Raw genomic sequence first — 25,902 nt, forward strand, 5'->3', positions numbered from 1 at the left:
ACCCAGTACAGAGATGTGTGGCTTCTTGCAGGAATCTGTTCTCGGACCTTTAAAGTATACACCCTTCCTCTAGGAACAGCATTAACCTTCACTGTCTCCAGTACTTCTGTATTCTCTGCACACCTAAAATGTACAGGACCCTGCGTATCTAAGATTGTGTTATTTTCTATTTGTGATTGCTAGTATGACAGAAATCTCACTGCTGTTCCAAAATAAAACGACTCTTCATGTAAGTAAGTGTAAATTATTCACAACCCCCCGAATCAAAGATATAAGAGTTCTCTTGGGCAGTGTCCTTTATTGTAGTGTCGAATGGTACAACCTTGGAAAAGGAAAGTATGCCAACGATTCACCGAAAGTACATGAATGGTAAAGTCGTAGTATAACGATGTAATTACTGTGTAATTAACTGTGGTAAATTATCATTAGAGTAACTTCACCTTTAACAAACACATGCATTGTTTTCCTTCCTTCTCCCACCTTCTATATCTTGCCAAGGGCACTTCTATAGATAGAGTCACATGCCTGCCTTCCACACACACAAAAAAAGACTCAACTTTTTAAAATCAGCCATAAAACAAAATCCTTTATTTTTGTGTCCAGTTTTTGTATAAAGTTAATAACACAGCAAGTGACGAGTTACACTAATATCCTTAATGAAATAAACAAAGACATTTGTTGTTTTTTTCCAACACCAGCCACAGATGTTTTCTGCTGAAAAAGACAGTCTGTTCATTTAAATCGTTCTTTTATTCTTTAACACATATGGGTGCGCTTTACCTTTTAACTGAAGTCAAGAACTGATAATTTGTTTGACCTTTCTTTGCCGTTTCGTATCACATCACAAGTTAGCATGACATGTGGTAAAGAAATCGGGTAAAAAACAAATTAGTCCGTCTGTCATTCTGCAAGAAGAAAGAAACTTAATGAAAAAGTGTTCATGCGTTAAGACTCCAAAAGCTTTTAATGCCACTCATTTAACTCATTACAAACAATTTAATGCAGTTTGACGTGACCTATACATTACTTCTCAACAGAGCTTGAGCACATTAACAAGGTTAGTTTAGAGAGTTCAATTTTTTTTTCTCAGATCAGCTAAAGAACTGCTGACAGTTTATTTACCTGGCAAATTGCTGGGAGATAAAAACATTTATTGGGTTAAATGAGTGAGAGAAAAAAACTTATTTTCAATGCTGCGGAGAAAAATGCATGGCTGAGTTCATCATTGACATATTTACAAAAGCAAGTATTGTTTCTCCGTGTTAAAAAAAATATTGGTTTTCTATGCAAATGTTAATTAATTCTATTATGTGATTAAAAAATAATATTCTCCTGTTATGTGTGCTTAGCTTATGAAAATGAAGGTGAAAGAAGGTGAAGCAATTGATAGGTGACGTACCAATTAAGCAGTCAACAACCTGCATTGCTACCAAACAAACACTTCAGAACAACATGAAGGAACTGTTATTGTGCGATGTAATTTTCTCCCTGCCCAATACAGCAAAAAAAATCAACCTTATCACCTGGCTAAGGAAGATATTTCTGCCAACATAGGACTGATGCATCTTAATGTTGTCAACTTGTGTTTCTTTTGTCACCATTTTTCATTTCCCGGTTGACTGACTATCCAAGTGTTCAGCTCTTTCAAGTCGAGAATGCTACCCAAAGGGGGGTGGGACATTCCTCCTTACCATGGGGAACTCATGAACATTATACACTATATAGCTAACCCTCAGCAAACAAAGGTGGGGTTCAGTTTTTACCACACTATTACAGCACAAGCTACAGTCTGTAATGCAGTTGCGCCTCTTACAGATCTTTGCTACTGCCTGTTCCTAGATCTGCTTTAGTGCACGTCTGTATATCTGGATACTGTTATACTACATTCACTGAGACAAATCTACCTGTCCTTTAGTTATATTGACATCAGAGGCCAAGATTATATAACGCACTGGACATCTTGCACATATACCCAAATATAATCATTCGGCCCTTCACTCCCGCTGTTGTACATAACTGGAGGACGAGATTTGATTTTCCAGGGGAATTCAAGACATACATTTTCTCCATTCAGAAGTGCTTTCCTGTCTAATGCTACACCTGTAGACAGTTAGCTTCCTCCACTACCTCCACACACTGGTGCAATCATTTTCTGTGGTTTCACATATTTCTGCACATAAAAACAAACAAATACATTGGTATCCTCTGCGGTCACATCCCACAAAAGCAAATTGGGCAACACATCTAGATTTCATAATAACACAATTTTTTTCGAATCTACCCTTTGCAGACAGTGATATGGTATGTATAAAATACATACCATACAAGCAAATCAACAGCTACAATCATTGTTGAAGTGCTTCTCATTATAAGTGTATCAAGGAACGTCAGAGACAGGCAAATATCTGAACCGATATTTTCACCAAATTACACAGGTGTGCAGTGAGTCTAATAAATGGGTTTTGCTCATTGGGTCTAAAACACAAGCATGATTAGGATAAAAAAATAAAATTAATGAGCAGCCATTAGTTTAGTTTTCAAGCCCTCAGGTACCTAATGGTTTCTGCAAAGGAAACAGCAGCCGAAGACACGAGATTGCTTCTGCGCTGAAATGTTTTACATTAAATGTATTAATAGGTGAAGCAGCCCTGAGCTATTTCAGTTTATTAAAGGTGAAGGTGATCAATTTAACTACTCACTGGAGTATACAAAATTGTATTTTATGAAAAACAATGCAGAATAAAACAAGGTCTGCAGCATGAAACGTTAAAAGAATTGAAACCCAATCTATCCAACTGCACAACACAGAAATTACACTTAACTAAACGTTTATTTAGCAAGAAGATCAACACATTCATTCACTTTCCACTTTCACAGCCAAGAATAAAATAATATACCAACATATCATTATACTCATTTGGTGCTTGTTTTCATCCAGTATACCTGCCGTCTCCCAGCCTGCGAGTATCAATGACATCTGATTCTTTATCTGTGTTTCATGGCATTTTCTAACTTTTTCATTTCAACCTCATGACATATTTCTCTCCTGTGAATTAACTGTAGATAAAAGTTATGTACGTACTTGGATTCCTTCCTTAACCAGAAAACAAAAAACACAACAAAATATGTCTATATATACACTCACCTAAAGGATTATTAGGAACACCATACTAATACTGTGTTTGACCCCCTTTCACCTTCAGAACTGCCTTAATTCTACGTGGCATTGATTCAACAAGGTGCTGAAAGCATTCTTTAGAAATGTTGGCCCATATTGATAGGATAGCATCTTGCAGTTGATGGAGATTTGTGGGATGCACATCCAGGGCACGAAGCTCCCGTTCCACCACATCCCAAAGATGCTCTATTGGGTTGAGATCTGGTGACTGTGGGGGCCAGTTTAGTACAGTGAACTCATTGTCATGTTCAAGAAACCAATTTAAAATGATTCGACCTTTGTGACATGGTGCATTATCCTGCTGGAAGTAGCCATCAGAGGATGGGTACGTGGTGGTCATAAAGGGAAGGACATGGTAAGAAACAATGCTCAGGTAGGCCGTGGCATTTAAACGATGCCCAATTGGCACTAAGGGGCCTAAAGTGTGCCAAGAAAACATCCCCCACACCATTACACCACCACCACCAGCCTGCACAGTGGTAACAAGGCATGATGGATCCATGTTCTCATTCTGTTTACGCCAAATTCTGACTCTACCATCTGAATGTCTCAACAGAAATCGAGACTCATCAGACCAGGCAACATTTTTCCAGTCTTCAACTGTCCAATTTTGGTGAGCTTGTGCAAATTGTAGCCTCTTTTTCCTATTTGTAGTGGAGATGAGTGGTACCCGGTGGGGTATTCTGCTGTTGTAGCCCAGCCGCCTCAAGGTTGTACGTGTTGTGGCTTCACAAATGCTTTGCTGCATACCTCGGTTGTAACGAGTGGTTATTTCAGTCAAAGTTGCTCTTCTATCAGCTTGAATCAGTCGGCCCATTCTCCTCTGACCTCTAGCATCAACAAGGCATTTCCGCCCACAGGACTGCCGCAAACTGGATGTTTTTCCCTTTTCACACCATTCATTGTAAACCCTAGAAATGGTTGTGCGTGAAAATCCCAGTAACTGAGCAGATTGTGAAATACTCAGACCGGCCCGTCTGGCACCAACAACCATGCCACGCTCAAAATGGCTTAAATCACCTTTCTTTCCCATTCAGACATTCAGTTTGGAGTTCAGGAGATTGTCTTGACCAGGACCACACCCCTAAATGCATTGAAGCAACTGCCATGTGATTGGTTGGTTAGATAATTGCATTAATGAGAAATTGAACAGGTGTTCCTAATAATCCTTTAGGTGAGTGTATATACATATCATCACCGTCAGCCATTATCAATCCATTGCTGGGTGAAGGTCTGTCATACAAGGTCTGGTGTCCAATAGACATCCAAACATGGAAATTAAGCCCTCTCATATCTCAGATCCTTTCTAAACACAGAACTGCTGATCCACATCCGTAATCCAATATCAAGTCCGAGTAAACTGTCTCTGTCTCACTCAGGAACCCGATTGCTTTCCGGTCTTATAGAGGAGGGGAGCCAATCATGACGAAGCAGCTGGTCAGCTGACTCTCCCCTGTTAGTTCACCTCCACCGGGGTCCATATATATATATATATATATATATATAGTCTTTTGATTCCTCTGCATGTTAACTTAATGTTAAGGAAAAAATGGTGAGCTCTTCAATGAACAGAAGGTCATTGGTGTTAATTGCTTTTATGCATATCTCGTTATTTCTGTCCTTAAAGTGCTGAGCCAAACACAGAACACATAGCCCAGTTCAGGTCCCGGCATTTTATCCCCCCTGTAAATTGGTGGGGTTATGGAAGTTTATAATCCATAATAAAACACATTCGTAAGAAGTCGCTCATTCTCAAAACGTGGGATGAGATCTGTGCCAGCATTTGGCAGCCCATGACTGCTGTTGTTTTGACTGTATGCTAGAGAACGCGGCGCAGTGTCTGACACACACAATTAACAAGATGCAAATGCACGGCATGGAGGCACCTATACTATAGAATATCAATTAGCTGCACCAATCCCTGGCTGCGGAGTTAATGGTCAGAATATTTGTTGGTTTTATAAATGTGCTTCCAGTCAGGGTCATCTTCGAGTAGCAATTCTTATGACCCTCTCATTAATTTGTACACCACACTCCAAAAATAAAGCACAAGTTTAAAAAAACAGGATGTATCTTGGGTAATCTCTCTCAAATTCCAACCCCAGTTGAGCTTGATTGGCATGACCTTTTTGTTTGGTATTGCCAAAGCATGTAAGATACAGACAATACACAGAAAACATCTCTCTCTCTCTCTCTCTCTCTCTCTCTCTCTCTCTCTCCCTCTCAGTCTCATATATATATATATATATATATATATATATATCACGGAATTATTTTAAATAAAGCAATGTTCAATCTGAAGTAAATTCAATGAGCTTGTTAATGAGACGGGCAAACCAGCAAGACAATAAATTGCCTGAAGACTTACTTCTTTAAATAAAAGAGCAGTAAACTGTGTGATTTATGAAGTTCAAATGTTTTTCTTTTCTTTGCGAAGTGATGTTTAGATGCACAATGAAAACAAAAGATAATTATCTTTTATGTGTATTCAGTGGGGATTAATTAACGTCTCATTTTTTGGCAATATTTTTGAAATTATAATATTTAAGGATGTTTAAATCAGTGTATCATTTTACCAGACTGGAATGAAGAAGTCTGTTCATTTTTATTCTAACGTATGTATTACTTATTTCATAAACACAGTTTAGTTTCCTTGTTTGTTGGATTTATCATTTCCTTCCAAACTGTTCCTTCCAATTAGAATGAGGGTTTGTATTTAAAATGCATAGGCTGAGAAAAACATTTTATTTATTTTTGTATTAATTAAAAAAGATATATATAAGGGAACATCCCCGGACTGAAACAGAGACTGAGGAAGCTATGTAAATGTGTTATTTTATTGTCAGATCAAATGCCAGCATATAGATGTGTGCCTTTCTGATGTCTTAAAATTGACAGGGATATTTTCTTTTCTAAAGCTTCACAGTGGAACATGATGTGTTACTCTGTGGAAAAGGAAACTATCAATATAACTCAGAGAAAAGAAGATAAGAGAAAACTTGAATTAGGCAGCGCAGGGAACTCGAAAGGCATAGGAAAAGAATAGAAAAACAAAAGATAGCATCTCTTTTCAACTTTGTTTAGATGTGTATTTGATTATATTTATGTGTCTCCCAAAATATATCCATCCTTTACATACAGAATAAATCTAATGATCTACATAAAATCAACTCAGTATAATTTTTTATACTGTTCTGCAGGGTTAGTATCTCTAGCTGGACACAGCTTTTAAAGGAATAAGATCAACATTTTGCTTTGGGGAGTTTTATAGCTTGTAAATAATTTCTTGTGTTCTGTCTCCTGCAGCTAAAAACAATAATCAAGAAGCAGGCCTGGCTTAGAGTTTTATTAATCTAATTAATTCCACTTGCCATGAGCAGCCAGGCAACTGGGAATATAACCTCCGAGTATGGGACTGCATGAGCTCATATTACCAACAGATAGAATAGGACAGTTACCAACCCGGCGACTGAGTTTATACTGAGACAAAACACATTATCTCAGCAAGAGCGAGAACAATAACAGTAGTATATATATATATATATATATATATATATATATATATATATTCACACAACAGATATACACATGTATAATACATTACAAAATTGTATCCTATTTATAATATTTTTTATGTATTGGTTGGTTATCTGAAAGGAGAAAACATCAAAATTGTGTAAGCCTGTCAGCAGCTTTGCTATAAGGCATTCAAGTACTTCCTGCTGGAAAGGCAATGTCCCATAATCCCTTTGGGTACTGTTTTCAAATTGAAAGATAACCAACCACAGAAGGGAGATTTTCATTGAGCTACTAAAACTATATTCATATTGTTAGACTGCGGTTATAGTGTAACTTGGCTTTGAGGTTAAATGGCAACACAACTCCTTTAATAGGAGGCCTTAGAAATACTATGTCATCCTATAACTAATATATAATGTATAATGTAAGGGTATATTGTCAAAAGTGTAGAATTGAGAACAAGGGCAGTGATGTTCAGACTGTACAATGCACTAGTTAGAGCTCATCTGGATACTGTGGACAGTTCTGGGCTCCACACTTCAAGAAAGATATCGCTGCTCTAGAGGTAGTTCAGAGGAGCAACCAGACTTATTCCAGGTCTGAAGGGAATGTCCTACTGAGAGACTGAGGACCTGAACCTTTTCACCCTGGAACAGAGGAGACTACGTGGGGACTTGATCCAAGTCTTCAAAATCATGAAAGGCATCGACCACATCAAACCAGACGAGCTTTTCCAGATCAGCAGGGACACACGCACCCGGGGACACAAATGGAAATTGGGCTTCAAGGCATTCAAGGCAGAAAACAGGAGACACTTCTTCACACAGAGAGGCGTCACAATCTGAACAAACTCCCCAGCGATGTGGCTGAAGAGACAATTTGGGAACATTAAAAAACAGACTGGATAGGATCCTTGGATCACTTAGTTATTAATGGACACCAAACGAGCGCAATGGGGCGAATGGGCTCCTCTTGAATGTAAACTTTCTTATGTTCTTATAACAGTGCTGTTCTTTGGGTAGTGAGCTCAGATGCTTCTGTAGTCGGGTTCACCATTCCAGGTGTTCTCCCAGGCCGAGGTAATGACATATTCTGAGTGTTATGCTCCTTGGACCACTGTGTTGCAATATCAGTTTTGTAACAGGATGTCACATTGGAAGATTAGTTGGTAGACTTTTCATGAAGTCATATAATCATGGTATGTTAATTGGACAAACTAGTGGCAATAAGTGGATTTTTCATGTGTCACCTTATTTATTTTTTGCGACAGCATCTGTGTAAGTCTGATGTAATACAATTGTCAACATTGTATGCACATTGCAATAACAGTTCGGCTGCCACAACCCTGTGGGAATGTTCTGAAATGTTATGACAATTGTATCTTTTTCCTGGGTAGAGATATTTTGGTCACAATATATTCTTGGCTATTGGTATCAGAATGATTCTGATTTCTGAACAAATGTCATCTTTAGGTATGTTGAAAGCATACATATTTATTACGTTTTTTCTTAGAGGCAATATTCCAAAGGCATGATTGTTGTACAAAGCATTACAAATTCAGATTAGAAATAAGCAGAAAGTACATATTTTTCAAGCCACGGTATTCAACAGGAAAGTTATTTTAGATTACAGACATTATTCCACAGTGAGTCGAATATGTATACCTTTGATGGTGTAATAGATCAAAAAGAAGAATTACTTATTGAAAGAATGTGGAAGTCAGATAAAAGACATTGACACTATCAACTGTCAGGGGTCCCGGAGACATCCAGCGACTTCCCCTGAATACCAACTTCTCTCTACAAATAACACTTCAAGGTAATTCTATTCCAAGGTCTTCGGGTGGCTAGAGCTGAAAAAATCGTAATTAGTTCTGATAATGCGGATGATTAAATGAAAATTCAAATACAGAGGGTCTTTGCCAAAGGTAGGAATAATGAGAAAAGGACAAGCGGTCGCTGTCAGTTTTCCGAGTGCTACGTTCTGCGATTATAAATGCATTCATATTGATTCAGACAATAACTAAAATAATATGTCTGTTAAATTATTGCATACATCCAAATCAAAACACTAAATTAAACAATTAAAATCATTCTCATCTAATGCTTATATTCTTGCTATTGTTTGCAATTCTGCATTTTCATACTAGCAATGTAATAAATTGAAGAGGTTTTTCATTATTTGAACATATATTGCATTGGCATTCGATGTGTGTATATATTTATCCATTTAACACACTACGGTATATCTCAAATGGTGAGCACAGGAATAATACAATGATGTCTTAGTATTAGAAAAGACTTGTAAACTCTCGGCAAAAGCTTGAGTCATGTGAGGAATTGTCTATTGATAAGTTTCTCAAATGCGAATTCTCCATCGAGGGGAACAATAGAGAAACTCAACACTGTAATAAGCACTGATGTACGATTCTGTGTGTCCGCCCCTGCCAGACGCACACAAAACCTGACACATATTTGTGTTGAGAAATAATAGGTCTAATAGTCCCATTATATTATTTAAAAAAATACAAAGTGCACTATAATCTTTAAAACCAATTATGCAAAAGTGGCACAATGATACGTGTTCCTTTCCAGTTTGTATTTGAAAGCTTTACACATTAAAGAACATTATTAAAATTAAGTGTAATTAAATATAGAGTCATGAGGAAAACTCAGGAGTCCATTCGAGTGACAGAGAGATTCAGAGGCATGTCACGCATTTACGGTTACGATTAAATAGCGTATACAGTCAATCTAACGGCTGAACTGGAAATACCACAAAAGACACCTGCTGACGTTAATAATCTAACCTTATCTGCTAATAATGTGACGACAACTGACATGATGCCTTTGTCCTCAGTTTTCAGTTAATTTATGAACGTTTAATCACAAAATGTATGATGGAAGGCCTGCTTTTACTGTTTGAAGGTAAACTGAATTGTGCTTCAAGAGAAAACTGATTGGTTAAGAAATATATTGTCAGATTCGCCAGGAATTACAGCAATTGTTTCAAAATTCAATTCATCTCATAGAATGGGCTGTAATGTCTGAACAATTACAACACTGAAAGACAAAGCCAGTCCTTTCGTTATTAACAATTTGTGACACACAAGAAAACTAATGGAAATGTTACTTTTATAGTTATGTAACTATTAAAGTGTCAGCTCTTGTTTTGTACACTTATTAGCAATCTTCCGTTATTTCAGGTTCAGATGTACTCTGCACTATTGACTCATTAAAATTACCTTTTAGTGTCTGACATTTCAGCGACTGACTGAATGAGCATTCAGAGGACTGTGGTGTTACTGTGCTTCATCACTTCCTTGTCATCAGAATCTGCTTTATTTAAATCTTTGTAATAATAAGTTTAGATATCTATGTCCCAACAGGAATGCAATACCTCAATACCACATAATAACTGAAGTTGTGGAGGGGACAGATGCAGAGTGAAATTCATCTTATGGCATTGTATTATTTTTGTGCATATGGCCAATTTCTGGGATCTTATTTCAGCTCATGGGACCAACAACTTACATGTTGCGTTCATATTTGTGTTCAGTATACATCTGTTAGACACTAGACACTGTCCTTTGTTTGGTTTTATGTTTAGTATAAAATAAGTAGTAGGAAAATATAAATAATATAAACTGCTTGTTAAAAATACCAGACTCAAACCACCAACTATACATTTCCAATTCTAATAAATAGTTTAACAGACTCCAGACATATTGGTTTAAGAATATAATTTTCATACATAATACAATGAGAGAACATGACTGGGAACCAGCAGCGAAACGCAACTCTTTGATTATGACTAAACGTTGGAAATCGAGTCTGTCGGTCCTTTCGCTCCACTTCTGTTTCTCGCTGATAAATATTGCAGGGAATTCGAAAACTGCACAGCAGTTTCCATGAAATATGTATCAATTTGGTTGCATTTATGCCTCATGTTGCATGTATATGCTTCTCACAGACTGGTTTTAATGTAATGGGGCAACTTGGTTTAGTTTGTTTTCCAGCTACTGCTGATGTTTTATATTTTTAATGCATGTAAGAAGGAATCCTAGCATGTATATCTAGGATACATTGAGAATATTCTTTAAGGAATATAGCAAAAGAATATTCACTCATTAAAAAGTGTTATAGGTAAATACATTGATAATGATAATAAATAGCAAATAAATAGAGACACAATAGTAGCAGTAGCATTAGTAGTACCAATGGTGTGCTTGGATAGAAAAAAGAGAGTTTCCCATCATGCTTCTCTATTTAGAAATGGTCTAGAAAATAAAAGAAACACTGTCTTGTAAGATGACACAGAACTCAGATCCCTCCTCTATTGAGCATCGTATCGAGAAGGTCAGTCCTTTACGGAAATGTCCAACATGCCAGATATCACAGAGATTATGGTACCTATGCATATTTACCCCTGCAGCAATATATGCTCTTGGAAGTCAGTGTTAAAAGTGAGTGCATACATTTTGACAGATCCACATCATGCTGGCAGGGTTGTAATTGGGAAGGATAAACAGAGCTGTGGGGTTACTAAGCCCAGTAACTACTCTCCTGACACATATCACGCTGCTGTTTTCAAAATAACACTGACAGCTAAACTTGTAGATGGACCCAGCAGTTCCCTTCTCCCAGCCAGGAAAGGAATCAAGATATTTAATAAGAATTACAGACTTGCAACAAGGCAATTGGTTAAAACAAATACCATAAAACTGCATTCATTATTGAATAAGACAATAAAATCCAGTTTACAATCGTTCTAACATGACTATTCATGTTCCCTGTTAAAGTGGATTCAAAATGAATAATTGAAGGCAAATGTAAAGCAACCACAGCTTATATAAAAGTAAGGAGTATATAGTCTTTTCTCTATATGTATTATCAATAATTATTTTAGTTTCTTTAACCCTATTACTCTACAGTAATATCTGTTACCCTCTCTGTATGTCTGAAGCTCAGTGTGTGAAAGTAGCACCAGCAAAACAGATTTGAATTTACCTAAGGTGTAGGTGTTACGCACCGTGGGGCATAGGGGGACCCACTTGCAGTGCTGAGAGGGATGGTCAGAAAGGCGAAGGTTGGGTACTGGCAGGACAGAGCAATCAAGGCAAGGATGAGGTTGTGGTCACAGGCAAGGAATCCAGGGATCCACAAGACACGGTGAGAAATGCTTGGCGATGTAGTGATTAAACTGACAACACTTTGCAAAGTGTGAGAGACAGTGAGGGGTTTATATTTGTAGCAGAGGGAAGAAAGAACCCAATTTGGGAGGTGCAGAGTGAATGGGAGCAGAGGGTGATTGAATAAGAGCACAAGGTGTTTAGGAATGTTGATTGATTGATTGATTGATTGATTACTCATCTGCAATACTGCGTACAGTTCAAGAAAGATATTGTTGCTCTAGAGGCAGTTCAGAGGAGAGCAACCAGACTTATTCCAGGTCTGAAGGGAAAGTCCTACTGAGAGACTGAGGAACTGAACCTTTTCACCCTGGAACAGAGGAGACTACGTGGGGACTTGATCCAAGTCTTCAAAATCATGAAAGGCATCGACCACATCAAACCAGAGGAGCTTTTCCAGATCAGCAGGGACACACGCACCCGGGGACACAAATGGAAATTGGGCTTCAAGGCATTCAAGACAGAAAACAGGAGACACTTCTTCACACAGAGAGGCGTCACAATCTGAACAAACTCCCCAGCGATGTGGCTGAAGAGACAATTTGGGAACATTCAAAAACAGACTGGATAGGATCCTTGATCACTTAGTTATTAATGGACACCAAACGAGCACGATGGGGTGAATGGGCTCCTCTCGATTGGACACTTTATGTTCTTATGTTTGTAAACTTTCTTATGATTGATTGATTGAATGAATGAAGAGGGGTGGGAGAAGTGAATGGTAAGGAAGGGCAATGGTGACATCTAGTGGGGATATGTGGAGGTAAATTTAGACAGGGATTGCGACAGTAGGTTTGTATGTTGGGTTTTTTGTTGTTGTTTTATTAATGAAGATTAAACTAACTGTTTCCTTATTTATGAACAGTCCTTTCTCTTCTGAGCAGATGCAACAGGGTTTGGCTCTCATCCCTCTGCAGTCTAGCCACTCACAAACATCTGAATGGTCATCCTGTAGAATACAACACAATGGGAGTTTTATAGCCGAGGAAAAGCTGTTGCTTGTTTTGTGATGAACAACTACTTTATAGGTGTAACAGATAACACTGAGATTTCCCCTGGTGCAGTAATAGAAAAGGAGCATTTATATCAACAACAACACATGCAGTGAATTATAATGTTTACAGAAGCAAGTTAGGTGAAAAAAATACATTTCTCTAGCTCGAACAAAACTCTTGTTGAGTTTGGTTTGCACTCTGTTTTGAGACTCTGCTATCAATATGCACTCATATGAAGTGCAGTCAACCGTGTCATCACAGGACAATTAACTTGTAATCCCCGTGCAAATCAATAGCACAGTAGGGATCAGTAATAAGGTAGCAAAGAAAAGCATCAAAGCCAACCTTTGAAATCCCCACCTTCTCTAATCAGTGCATAATATAAAACATATTTCCAAGTCTGCAAAGATTTTCAACCTAGCTTATCTGTTAAACTAGGTTACACAAAGTCCTGATAGCCACAAATAAAGGCTTGGTCTATGTGTTACCAATATTGCTCACGAATCATCGAGCTTTATTGCTTTCCTGCTTGGTCTCTGTCTTTAAGTATGTCTTCTAATTGTACTCTAAAGGTTTTTCAATTATGACTGAAGCGACTGAGCCGAGCATTCAAGGATGGATGATCCAATCCAACTGTTTCCTAATGATAAAACCTCCACCTACTGCCATCGAGCCGCCAGACAATCTGTGTGATTAAATGTTATTGTGTCTTAGAAAATTGTCCGATATTTGACTGCAGGACTGTCAAGGACTGTCTGGTTCCTCATTGTGTGACACCAACTGCGTGATGGTCAGGGGCTCTTTTGCTGCATCCAGAGTCGGCGACTTGCACAGAGTGAGTGGCACCCTGAACCAGAACGGCAACCACAGCATTTTGCAGCACCATGCAATACCCTCTGGTATACGCCTAGATGGTCAGGGGTTCATCCTACAGCAAGATAATGACCCAAAACATGGGATGAACTGGACAGATGTGTGAAAGAAAAAGCAACCTACCAGTGCAACACATTTGTGGGAACTTCTGCAACAGTGTTGGGAAGAACTTTCTGAACAATATCTGATTTCCGTTGTAGAAAGAATACATTGACAAATTTCAAATAAACTGTACAAATGGAGGTGTTCTAAAACTTTTGACCGGTAGTGTACGTCAAAAGTGTAGAATTGAGAACAAGGGCAGTGATGTTCACACTGTACAATGCACTAGTTAGGGCTCATCTGGATACTGTGGACAGTTCTGGGCTCCACACTTCAAGAAAGATATCGCTGCTCTAGAGGCAGTTCAGAGGAGAGCAACCAGACTTATTCCAGGTCTGAAGGGAATGTCCTACTGAGAGACTGAGGAACTGAACCTTTTCACCCTGAAACAGAGGAGACTACGTGGGGACTTGATTCAAGTCTTCAAAATCATAAAATGCATCAACCACATGAACCCAGAGGAGCTTTTCCAGATCAGCAGGGACACACGCACCCGGGGACACAAATGGAAATTGGGCTTCAAGGCATTCAAGACAGAAAACAGGAGACACTTCTTCACACAGAGAGGCGTCACAATCTGAACAAACTCCCCAGCGATGTGGCTGAAGAGACAATTTGGGAACATTCAAAAACAGACTGGATAGGATCCTTGGATCACTTAGGTATTAATGGACACCAAACGAGCACGATGGGGTGAATGGCCTCCTCTCGATTTGACACTTTCATATGTTCTTAATATATATAAAATAAAGCAAAAACACTTTATCTAACATCTGTAAGCCACCTCTGGAAACAGCTAATCAAAATGCTGCCTCTGCCCTTAATAGGCAGAGTAGAACAATTTCAAATAAAGGTTGAATGTTTCCCTTTCAGAAGACTTGAACATGTTTCTCAGCAATATTTAACTTCAAATAATTACACCACAGATGTCAATCGGATCTTTCTGCAGCAAGCTTTTCCCAGATGGACGCGTTTGCCAGGGGCAGCCCATACAGAGAGACAACATGCGCTGTCCAAGCCCACACAGGGTGCCCTTCCACAGCAGGTCCTTCTGTTATCTGCACCTCAGGCTGTGCAAAGATCAACAGAGGGCGGCAGCTGCACTGAACTATGATTACACATTATTATAACAATGCGTGGAGAATTACGAAACACAGAGCCCGGCTCCGCTGCGAAGGTGGCATCCAAACGGGGCTCCTGCCAGACGTTTGCTGGAAGACCTGCTCCTGGCACTGGGACTGAACATAATCCAATCACACTAATGTTTCAGTGACACGGGGAGCTTGATTAGTGTCACCAAAGAGTGCGTTGTGATGCCATTATGGCTCCTAACGGTGGCTCGTGCATCTTCTGTTTGCAGGAGAGGACAGTTATATATACTAACACCCATTTGATATGTTTTTAAGTACACAGATCATTTGATTATACCTTATATCTGTCATCTCATCCTTGAATAACATAAGGGCCGTTTTCTATCTTTTTCTTCCCTCCTTGATCCTTCCCCCTCTCTGTGCCTCCCTTATATTTGCTTCCCTGACTGTGCCTCCCTACTTAGAGTCCCCATCTCTTCCATCTACCATTGTCATTCTACATCCTTTCATTTCCTCTTTCCACAGCACTTCTCCACTCTCTGGCTTCTGTCCTTCTCCTGATCCGAAGAAGACCCACATTGCAAACATTGTAAAAACAGACTCCTCTCGACCCTTACAGCAGAAATACGGCCCGTCTCTCTTCCCTATCTGAAAGGCTTGATTGAAAAGATAACCATCCCATCCTGTCCTCCACAGAAACTAAACTCTTCTCCTGTACACACCGTTCTCTCGGTTCACTCACATCCTGCGCTGATATAAACGACAGATTGTGTCCTTTATAAACAAAATACACAATTTTGTTATCCTAGTATGAATTAAGTGATTTCCTACACATACATATAAACTGTTTTCTTTACAATACACTGTTTCACACACCTACTTTCCCGCTTTTATGGTTTTGAGGGTTAAAATCAAGCCTGAATTGAGATTGGCAAAAGAAGGGCTTCTGGAGTATTTGATTAGTAATCTGTCCAATAAAAATTAAAGTGTAGTGCATCGGTTTGGAAAGGAAATATAAAACTATGAGACTGAGTGTGCCCAAAATGGCTACCAAGCACAGTGTTAAAATACATAAAAGATGCATGTTTGAAGTATGTCCATAATGTCATATTTTATATTACCTTCACTCTACATTCATCGTAAATTAATAAACACTTCCTCCCCTCTCTTTCACCTTTGGCACCAAGTTCCTTCATGTTTTAGCAGCTTAGAATAGCATAACTAAATATTCCTCCAGCAGAGCATAACCCCTGTTCCTGATTTGTGTTTATTTATTTAATTATATCTATTTTTAAGTTAAACGCATGCGTTCAGGTTTTTAAATCAGTGCAATAATACATTTTGGTATTTTGTTGGTATGATGCTGCAAATATACTTTAAACAAAAGAGTATTACTCAGTATAATCCTTTTTTTTTCCCTTTAGATGAGTTTTCTATAATGTAGTCCATTATATGCACCGCACAGTTAAACACTTCTATACTTCAGCAGAAAATGCTTAATAGCCAGATAAAACGTTCTGCAAAGCACGCATATCTCCACAAATTACAGAACAAAAGCCATTTAAAAATGACGAGGCCCGGATGCCTTTCAGTTTCTAAAACACATGGAATAAAAGTGCTCTGATTTCACGTAGAGTTATGTTTTCGGGCATTAGGACTGAAAGAAAATGAATAAAATAATTAAAGCAGCATTAACTCCAGGCAAGAATAAGCTAAATTAAGCTTCTGAATATCTGGCTTTTAACTATGTTTTCTCAAAACTTATATCTATTTATTTATTCCCTCTCATTTATTTGACCCCACAAGGTTAGTGAGTTATCGTAAATGAATACATTTCTAAGAGCTCAGAAGAAGGGCTGCAGGCTTTATTAGATTAGAAACACTTTATTAACAGAGAAACCAAAAACTAAACAAACAAAAAAAAATCGATAGAATCTGAGTCCTAGCTGGACTCCCCTGACATGACTTGGGCCAGTTTAGAAGTTGTGGAAGCCGTTAATAATTCAAAATGTACTGAGTGTCATTAACTTTCTGACATGGTGTCAGTGATTAATTTCCACTTTTATTTCAGCGCAGGAACCTCAGACAATTTGATGTATTTTATGTTCTCATACATTCATTTATGTGCACGTTTGATTTTTATGACCATTCAAAACATTATTAGACCTACTTTCTTATTGAAACATCCATCCATCTTCAAAACCGCTTATCCGCTTTTAAAAACGTGTTTCATTTCAACATTCATAAAACTACATATACAGAATAAACTGCTCACAGATTCCCAGCTTTACTCATCACATGCATGTCAGGCATCTCTGCTCACTTTCTACTACACTTAGACTCTGGCTCTTGTTTAATAACACGGCTGTGAACTCTTGTCCCGCTCTATTAACAAACAGTGGACAACGCTGGTCATTTTACACTGCTTGTCAAAACCGCTACAATCAATGCAAAAGCTTTTCCTTTTTTTACCATTTTCTTTGTTCAGCCAAATATGTCTTATTAACGTTACATGGATAAATTAAACTGTGCCTTCCAAAGGAGCATTACTATACATTTGGGATTTCAAGAGAGATAATTGTTTTGTATCAAAAGCTAATATCTAATTTGTGTACGTTTATTTATCTTTGACTTCCTTGTGGACATTTAAAGCAATGCGAACACTAGGCAGAAATGTCAAATATAATCAACTGGGCAGATTCCTGCTCATACTAGGAAGATGTATAGCGGACTTTATCTTTTTTTTTTCCCCGTTTGGTATTTATACACTCATTCTTGTATGCTGAATTTAGGATCTGAAGGGACCATGAAATATAGTGTCATGTTCTATTTAATATGAAATCATCAGGGAAGAATTCCCAGTCACTCACAGCATCTACACATTTTATGAAACTTCCCCAGCCTACATGCAGTGTTTCATGTTGTTTGGTACAATGTATACTTAGATCACGTTTTAAAACATGTTCAATTATTTTTAAATTGGATGAGCGATAGGAAGGGCCTTGCGTTGAACAAGGATATTGTGAAGTACAATGACTGTCCTTTGCAGCTGAACACACAGATGGACAGAGATGTTGAGAGTACTGTCCCTGGGATGTCTCTGCCATAGGGGTGCCCTGTTGTTTGTCAACTCAGAAGCCTACTCTTGTGGTTTATCACCTATCACCCATCTCTGATGCAGCCAGCGAGGCAGTTTCTCACACTCAGATCAGGTTAACGTTACTTTGCGCCCTTGACTAACAGCCCCACACTGGTGCGATTGTGTTACTATTCTGCTGCGAGTCAGGTGGAATTGTTAACTTGTGAAAAGAGTATTTCAAAATCGCTCCGACTGAAAGGAATGACGTTCAGTCTGGAGTGTAAGTCTGCTCGGCGACATTTTTATAATCGGCCGAAAAGGGAATCGGAAGTTTTCCTTCATTTGGAATTCCTAGCATAGAACAAACAGTTTCCATTCCATGATCAATTTTAGATTCATTCACATTTGCATCAAACACGACGCGCCTGCCAGGACTCACAAACTGTTCAATGATAATGAATGCCTGCAACAAGAGGATAAGGCTGCAGCATGCTCCCTTTGAGTGAGAGCCAGCAGTAATGTGTATGACTCATTTGCAATGTAAAACAAGTATAATTAGAAATTCAACATGGAAAAGCATGCAGCTCTGAAAACAATAGCTTTTATGGAACACTCGTGTATTTTTAATTTAATGAGATTACAGTGCATAACATGAAGCAACACAGAGGAAGGTATTGACGATGAATACGAGGTCTTGCTGCTAATCCTCAAATTCCATTTGTTCGGCTCAAAATTATGTTTGCTTTTCAAGTTTAATTACAAATGTAAAATATTTTTCATCCTTTCAATGTTCCATGTTTGAAATTGTGCGTCCCGTGTTAAAAATGGCAGGACTGGTAGAATGGTGTGGAATCTTGTTTCTAACAGGTAGCTGTGCCTAAACTGCAGCCCCGATCAAAACATTGAGACGTCGGCCAATTGCAAACTCTGAAAGCAACACACAAGAGGCCTCTAGCAAACAGTTACGCATCTGACCATTTCTAAAGGTGGAGGTGGGATTTATTCAAGCCCTTCTGTTAGTTGACACTCGGGCACGGTGACATGCATACCATGTTTAAAACAGGGAGGAAACAGTTTCAAAGTCTTGCCAATTACAAAGATTACACTGTCTGTGTGTTGGATTTATATGTGGTTTCCACACTGGATAACTGGACATGAAAACAATTGCATCCTCTGACAATTGAAAATATCAAACCAGATGCTGATCAGGGCTGTGGGGTGTTTGCTGTAGTAGTTTGCGGAATACATGTTAATGAGCGGATATACATTCCTTTCCATTCTCTGACCACATCACTAATGTTTTTGGTGATATTTCCAATTTGACGGCACAGATCACAAATTATTTGTCTGATGATAGATTGTAGTTAATAGTGACCAAAATAGCAAAAAACAATTAAACAGTTTATACCCTGAATTTTGCAACGTGGAATTGTATTGTTATTGTGTTTATTGAATCGCCTGATGTCTTTATGTAACATTTTTCTAACTGCATATTATTTAATTAAAGCTTTAAATAGACAAACCATTGTATTGCATCAAGGAAACTTACCAGGATGTATTTGGTTTAATGACACAGGAAAACAAAGGGAAAGTTAATACACAGTGATTTTTTATTGATTGAAACCATTTCAGTTACTAGAAGTTTATTTACTAGTTTATTTACTAGAAGTTGCGGGAAATACAGATCTCAACATGAAACACATTCAATATTTCTTTTTACTTTACACCTCATTCAAACATTATAGAATTCGGAACTCAAATAACATTCTGGAATAAACTGCAAAGGATAGTTTTACATTTAACATTACATGATAACAGACTTAAATAAAAAGAATACATAAATAAATTATGATAATGACACGATCTGAATCCAACCATTTCTGCAACGCATTTTTCCCCGGCATTTTATATTCAATGGCATAAAGTGAAGTGGTTTAGGAAAAAATAAATAGATAAGATTTAAAAATAGTCTTTAAAAGACCCTGGCCTCGACATAGGCTTCCTTTTAAGACAGAAAATGCATTCCACAGTGAAGAAAATGATGTAGGCTCCCAGCTATGTTTGTACAAAGTAGGACAATTTGAATGTCCTTGTAAAGATATGGTCTGTGCGTTTCTTTAATAACGTGGGAATATTTATAGTTTCAAAACATTAGCGATCCTATTTTAGTTCTGATTTAAAAATGAAGAGTCAGCCAACCTAAGCTGTATGCATGATAAGACTTTCGGTTCCTCTAATTGCACTGCTGTTGTTAGCATTTTGAATAATAAATGTTATTCAATATCATGGCATCATTCTTGCATGTGGATTACTTAATATGTGCATTCCTATATCACTACAGCTCTACATATTTAAAGGACCATTGAGGTCTGTAAAATATGTAAGGTAACCATACAATTACTGCAATAAATGAGTGCACAATAAAGATTATTGAATATACAGTTAGGTCCATAAATATTTGGACAGTGACACAGTTGTCATCGTTTTGGCTCTGTATGCCACCACTATGGATTTGAAAGGAAACAAACAAGATGTGCTTTAAGTGTAGACGTTCATCTTTAATTTGAGATTACATCCAAATTGGGTGAACAGTGTAGGAATTACACCCATTTTTATATGTGGTCCCCCAATTTTAGGGGCTCAAAAGTAATTGGACAAACTAACATAATCATAAATTAAATAGTGAGTTTCAATACTTGGTTGCAAATCCTTTGCAGTCAATGACTGCCTAAAGTCTGAAACCCATAGACATCACCAGATGCTGGGTTTCTTCCCTGGTGATGCTCTGCCAGGCCTGCACTGCAGCTGTCTTTAGTTCCTGCTTGTTCTTGGGGTGTTTTGCCTTCAATCAACTGTTTGGTACATTCTTTAAAAGAAATAATGCACTGGTGAGCTCAGGAACACCAAAAGGTTCCCTGGTGAAGAAAAACCCCTTCACAACAGTTGGCCAGATCAAGGAGGTAGGTGTATCTGTGTCAAAGTCAACAATCAAGAGAAGACTTCACATTATTTGTCATTTAGCAGATGCTCTTGGGCATTTTCCTGAAGTAATCTAAGTGAAGTACCTTGCTCAAGGGTACAACAGCATTACCTCAACTGGGATTTGAACCCACAACCTTCCAATTATGAGTCCAGAGCCCTAAACACAGTACTGCCTAATTCCTACACCCGATTTGGATGTAGCTACCCTCAAATTAAAGATGAAAGTCTACACTTAAAGCACATCATGATTGTTTACTTTCAAATCCATTGTGGTGGCGTACAGAGACAAAATGATGACAATTGTGTCACTGTCCAAATATTTATGGACCTAACTGTATATTGTCTGTACAATACACTCAAGGTAAGAACTAACCTTTGTTATACTGTGCTCTACTAAGACAAACCATTCAAATTAAACTTTGCTGCGGTTTATGTTCTCAAAGTAAAAAAAATAAAGTAAAAAGTTTAATTAACCAAACACTTAATGATGTTATGCCCTCAATATAAATAAATTAGAGGAGATATTTGAGAGCTGTGGAAGAGACTCTCAAGGGCAACATGCAAGAAGTGCCAATCTCTTTATTTTTGTTAGATTTTGGGGTTTGTGCAAATTGTATCTGAGATTTAATTAATCTTTCAAGAGCCGCTTGCGATGTGCTGTTTTTTTTATATCATCTTCCTTTGAGACACCCATTGTTTGCAGGTCTCTGTGAAAGGAAAGCAATTGCTCAAACAAAGCTGTCAAATCGTTTCAGAATCGTGTTGAAACTGATGAGATTATTTTTTAATACATGCCAACATAAGCAAATACTTTTTTTATTTAAGTTGCAGATTGGGTATTGTTGCCCTGCAGTGCCCAACTGTTATGTGTGTTTTTAATGAATAAGCATTTCCAGACAGGCTAAACACCTTATCTCAAGCAGATGCTCTCAGCGTTTGTGACAGGAAGAGTGAGTTTGATTCTATTAAATGATTTAAGTTGTCCTCCTGATAACAGCTGATAATTCAGTAATTGCAGAGGGAGAGAAGCAGAGATGGCAGTGTAGCACCTCTTATAGGACAGATAATATTAATGCAGCTGGGCTTTCCTGTTGTTGGTGCTCAGAAACAAAATACATGAGGGGGGAGGGGGGTGAATAAGGAAGATGTATTGAATGTCATAACCAGACTTTCATACTGAATTCCAAAACAAAATAATACATTGAAAGAGGTGCCACAGCAGCTCTGATGTGACATATCACTTGGCCAGATGTAATTCTGCTGCTTGTGAAGTCAAAATTAATGCATTGGTGTTTTCAAATGTGAATAAATTTACCTCTTACCCTCTGTCTGCATTATTGAGTTTTTAAAGATCGGATTTTGAAGAGCACTGTCATTTTGTTTACTGTTTTACATTCATAAACCGAGTCCTACATTTTTTACACCAGATCTGCAGTATTATTCACGACAGGATCATGTTAAACAGGAATATTACCTTATTATGAACAATAATTGTAAGATTATATTCATAACACAATATCTATCATGTTATTCCTCTTTAATCTCTTAAAAAGGGGTTGTACGAGAGTTAAATGAAGACTGGCAAAGCGGTATGCTGCTTGGACCAGGTGAGGGTCACTCATAAACATTTTTGCTGATTGGACCAGGTGAGAGTCACTCATGGTCCTCTTCACTGATTGGACCAGGCCAGGGTCACTCATAAACCTCTTCGCTGTGTATCCTGCAAATATTACTCCTTAATATTACTTTGCATGACTTCTATTTTACTTTTTAGCCAAAAAAAAGTGTTACACACCTACACTGCACTGGAAATATTCCCCTGCCACCGCCCAACCTATTTTTAACCACTGAAAACTGTGTGGATTTGCTACCAGAAAATTGTGTTTGTGCTTGTACTTCATATCTGTGGAATGGAGAGATGAAACTGGGGTTGCTAAATGGATTATGCTGAAATCTCACCCACAGCGTAATTCTGGAAGTGCTGACTTTGCTGCATTTTGCAAAAAACAACTGGATGTAGGACATGCTGTTTACCTTGTTATCAGATCATACTAGATCAAATCCAACGGTTGAACAAATCACAGTGGAGTTAAGGTTGGACCAGCTGCATTTAGCGGGATTTAACATTTCTGTTGATTTTGTTAACAAGCTCAGAGTGTTTGTCCGTTTGAAGGCCAGCAGCTAAAGTACAAATAAAAATAAAACACATAGGATGCAGAGATATCGGAGGTCCAGTGCCATAGTGCAATACAGCCAGTAAACATGGGCTTGACACAAGTCACAGAGGTTATTAAAACTGCTGAATTATAGAAAAACCTGTATTAAAGTTTAATCACTGTTCTGGAGAAGCCTCCAAAATATCATATCACAGTATCATTTGAACATGTGAACAACTTATGACAGTCATGCAATCAATTCCTTCAGTATTTAGCATTTTCTCATGTGAAAGAACTTCAAGTGCATACTTTTGTCTTGTCTGTTTAGCCTTAATATATCTATACCTAAAGAAAGTGGAGGATTTTCATCGGAATAAGAACATAAGAAAGTGTCCAATCGAGAGCAGGGCATTCACCCCATCGTGCTCGTTTGGTGTCCATTAATATCTAAGTGATCCAAGGATCCTATCCAGTCTGTTTTTGAATGATCCCAAATTGTCTCTTCAGCCACATCGCTGGGGAGTTTGTTCAGATTGTGACGCCTCTCTGTGTGAAGAAGTGTCTCCTGTTTTCTGTCTTGAATGCCTTGAAGCCCAATTTCCATTTGTGTCCCCGGGTGTGTGTGTCCCTGTGTCGCTGTTGATCTGGAAAAGCTCCTCTGGTTTGATGTGGTTGATGCCTTTCATGATTTTGAAGACTTGGATCAAGTCCCCACGTAGGAATAGTTTCAGTTGTGTTTCTAGCACAGCCACTGAACTTGACTTTATCTATATAGTTCGCATCTATAGAAAAAGAGGATGCTATTCTCCATTGTAGCATTCTGAGGAGACTCAACCATTACTGATCTGGCAAGATCAGACTGTAAGATGCCTAAATGCTGACTTGATAACAAAGAGGTCAACCACTTGACATGCCTTATATAACCCGATACGATTGTGTGGATTTTACACAGTGGTTACATCGTGCATTTCCTTAGGGGAGTCCGATGTAATGTTCTTCTCAATCTTGAATACGCTTGAATACAAAGTGTCTGTAAAAGAATAGCTGTACGGTATAATACATTTTGTAGACGTTCTCTGCCCCTGATGAATTCTAATCCCATTAAAATGTATTCATATTACAAAGACTCACCTTTAATGTGCCTTTCATCTGTCTGTTTCTATTGCTTTGGTCATGACAGGCTTTCAGGGAGACAAGAAGGACCGCTGCCAATACAAGAAAAGCAATTTTTAAACGGCTACTCGCCTGCGGAAGATCCCAATTTCATATGTGTCAAGGAAAGGTCTGATGCTTGTGGAAGGGAAGCATCCAGTTTGCAGAACCATCTGTTTCCCTCAAGGTCAGAATATTGTAAAGTGTATATTTGAGAAGAATAACACTTGACAGTGCAATAAAGTTACAGGTCTTCTTTGTAATGATTGGCAGACAGACCTCCATTCATTTTCTGAAGGAACGTAACCTTACTAATGTTGTCTAAACCAAGGGTAAAATACAGCCTTGTTTCTCTCAATCGAATCACCCAGTTCATGCCGAGGTAAACAAACGCCGGATACCAGGTGCTACTGTGATACCTGGAGACACAGAGAAAAAAATGTGATAAACACCACATCGGCAGAGTAGGAAGAAACAACAGTGTCAAAAAATTGAAGATTTGAAGATGAATATTATTATTATTATGTTCGTAATGGAGTGTGTTTGGGTCTGTCTTAAACTACACACCCCAGATTTTTGTATATACGCCATATCCCTAGCCTAAAGTTAGTTCAGTTATTATTACCTATAACACAGAATATATGGCTTTGTGTCACCTCACTTAATGACAGTTTTTATAGCATCACAGTAAGACAGTGAGCAAATTTGCCCACAAGGAAGGAAGACAATAATATTATATCATTCCAGAAATGAAAGTGCTTCCCCTAGGATTGTATATTCAAGAATATGATCTGAAACCAATACATGTTATCTCATTTGATAGCAAACTGTTTAGGAAATACAGTTTGGGACTGTGATACCTGTGAGGGTATCAGTTCTGTATATTTATATGTTATATGTTTATATTTATATGTTATTAAATGCATTAATATTACTTATTCATGTCTATGCCTTAACCTTCTGAAAATGCATCCCGTGGCACAAAGCTGCAAGGCTAAATTATGTTTTTGCTAACAAAGAGCTTTGGTCTTTGCTTAGTCAGGATAAGACACTTTCGTAAAAAATGATCATCATAATAAATTAAAATAAAATGAGAGTATTTTGTTTTACAGCTGCTTGAAAATAGAAAAAGAGAGACGACTCTAGGTTAACTTTACAATTGACACCGTGTCCTCTGAGGAACTGAAGTAGAAAATAGTGGTGTGTAGAATTTATAGAAAACCAAAGCCAGCAAATTACTTAAAAAATAATTAACCTGATTTTTTTGGAGGTTCTTTTCTCCTTTTCTCAAACTCAAATGATGTGATTCAAATGCTAATAATTTCTGAGCATATGTTGATCTTATGCAATGCAGCTGGCATGCCACACAGGAATACGGGGGCTGAAGGATGGGGTAGACCACAGATGTCTCAGACTCACAGAAGGGCTTTACTACTGGCGACAAGTATGACAAACCACTGTGCAATGGGAACTGAACCTTTTCATCCTGGAACAGAGGAGACTATGTTGGGACTTGATTCAAGTCCTCAAAATCATGAAAGGCATCGACCACATCAAACCAGAGGAGCTTTTCCAGATCTGCAG

Source organism: Amia ocellicauda, chromosome 6 (genome assembly GCF_036373705.1).
Source record: "Amia ocellicauda isolate fAmiCal2 chromosome 6, fAmiCal2.hap1, whole genome shotgun sequence".
NCBI classification, from domain to species: Eukaryota; Metazoa; Chordata; class Actinopteri; order Amiiformes; family Amiidae; genus Amia; species Amia ocellicauda.